At 44.0% G+C, this 2542-nt stretch overlaps 1 pseudogene; it reads left to right on the top strand.

The window, feature by feature from the left end:
• LOC104981502 overlaps nt 1–2542 on the top strand; it is a 26482-nt pseudogene that overhangs the window by 22864 nt on the left and 1076 nt on the right.

Consider the following 2542-nt stretch of genomic DNA (forward strand, 5'->3'; position numbering starts at 1 on the left):
TTACTGGTTGGGGCATAGGCTTGGATTACTGTGATATTGAATGGTTTGCCTTGGAAATGAACAGAGATCATTCTGTCGTTTTTGAGATTGCATCCAAGTACTGCATTTCGGACTCTTTTGTTGACCATGATGGCCACTCCATTTCTTCTGAGGGATTCCTGCCTGCAGTAGTAGATATAATGGTCATCTGAGTTAAATTCATCCATTCCAGTCCATTTCAGTTCGCTGATTCCTAGAATGTCGACATTCACTCTTGCCATCTCTTGTTTGACCACTTCCAATTTGCCTTGATTCATGGACCTGACATTCCAGGTTCCTATGCAATATTGCTCTTTACAGCATCGGACCTTGCTTCTATCACCAGTCACATCCACAGCTGGGTATTCTTTTTGCTTTGGCTGCATCCCTTCATTCTTTCTGGAGTTATTTCTCCACTGATCTCCAGTAGCATATTGGGGCACCTACTGACCTGGGGAGTTTCTGTTTCAGTATCCTATCATTTTGCCTTTTCATATTGTTCATGGGGTTCTCAAGGCAAGAATACTGAAGTGGTTTGCCATTCCCTACTCCAGTGGACCACATTCTGTCAGATCTTTCCACCATGACCCGCCCGTGTTGGGTTGCCCCACGGGCATGGCTTAGTTTCATTGAGTTAGACAAGGCTGTGGTCCTAGTGTGATTAGACTTACTAGTTTTCTGTGAGTATGGTTTCAGTGTGTTTGCCCTCTGATGCCCTCTTGCAACACCTACCGTCTTACTTAGGTTTCTCTTACCTTGGGCGTGGGGTATCTCTTCACGGCTGCCCCAGCAAAGCGCAGCCATTGCTCCTTACCTTGGACGAGGGATCGGCGGCTGTGACGGGTGGGCTAAAGTGCAGGCAGCTGCGATGGGCGTGCTACTGATATAAAAATGAATAAATAAATGAATGGGTAGAAGAGAAAAATTTTCCTTACTTTTAGAATGACAACTAATAAATTAAAAGGAATAATAAATTGAAAAATCACCATTTGGCAACCATCATAGTAAAAATTCATTAAGCCGAAGAAACTAACGAGTAGAAGTTTGAAGAGGAACAGGATATATATATGCAGTCTCCAAGTAGCTCTGCACAAAATGTTTACTAAATTACACAGGGCAAAAGAGTAACTTCACATGGAGAAACCTAGCAGATACCACTTTAACCAGGTGATCAAAACAATCTCAAAACTGGGACACATTGAAACCGATTATTACCTGGGCATTAACTGATGAGTGTGTGTGTGTGTGTGTGTGTGGTTAGTTGTGTCCAATCTTTGTGACCCCATGGCCTGCAGCCTGCCAGGCTCCTCTGTCCACGGGATTTTTCATAGCAAGAATACTGGACAGGGTTGCCATTTCCTCCTGCAGTACTGGTGGCACCAGTGGTAAAGAACCTGCCTGCAGGAGATGCAAGAGACACGGCTTCGATCCCTGGGTCAGGAAGATCCCCTGGAGAAGGGAATGGCAACCCACTCCAGTATCCTAGCCTGGAAAGATCACATGGACAGAAGAGCCTGGCAGGCTGCAAGCCGTGGGGTCACAAAGGTTGGACACAACTGAGCGTGCGTGCAGGAGCAGGCCTCCACTATTACTTGATAGAGGCGATAAGGACACATCATCACTTCATGATGCTCTTGCTCCCAAAAACCATAGCCTGAATTCCATCATGAGGAAACTCCAGCTGAGGGACATTCTATTGTCGAGATCACGAAAGCCAAAGAAATAGTGGAATAATTGTTTTAGACTGAAAGAAACTAAAGACACGTGACAATAAATGCAGTGTATGGTCCTGGATTGGATCCTTTGTTATAAAAGGCAGCGCTGGGACAACTGGAGAAATTTAACTGGGGTCTGTGGGTTAGATGGGGCTTCCCTGGTGGCTCAGAGGTTAAAGCGTCTGCCTCCAATGTGGGAGACCCGGGTTTGATCCCTGGGTCGGGAAGATCCCCTGGAGAAGGAAATGGTAACCCACTCCAGTCCTCTTGCCTGGAGAATCCAATGGACGGAGAAGCCTGGTGGGCTACTGTCCATGGGGTCGCAAAGAGTTGGACTTGACTTCACTTTCACTTTCACTTTGTGGATTAGATGGCAGTCATGTATCAGTATTAATGTGTTGATTCTAATGATATTGGTAGGTAGATCTTGTTTGAGGAAATACTCAAGTACTGGGAAAATGGGTATGACACCCACCATTGGCAATTTACCCATGATGGCAATTTACTCTCGAATGATTTAAGAAAAATTTTCTTTAAACTATTCTTGAGGGGACTTCCCTGGTGGTCTAGTTGTTAGGACTCCTTGCTTCCACTTAGGGGTCATAGGTTTGATTCTTGGTTGGGGAAATAAGATTCCACATGCTGCATGACACAACTAAAAAGCAAAACAAAACAACCCATTCTTGTCTTTTTTTTGAAAATTTAGACTTCTCTTACAATAAAAAGAGAAATTAAATTGAAAATATATCACTAATATCCTCAGAGAAATAAGTAGCTATCAAATTAATGAAACAAGAACAGACACTATG

This window comes from Bison bison, unplaced genomic scaffold (assembly GCF_000754665.1).
Source record: "Bison bison bison isolate TAMUID 2011002044 unplaced genomic scaffold, Bison_UMD1.0 scf7180017864518, whole genome shotgun sequence".
Classification (NCBI taxonomy): Eukaryota; Metazoa; Chordata; class Mammalia; order Artiodactyla; family Bovidae; genus Bison; species Bison bison.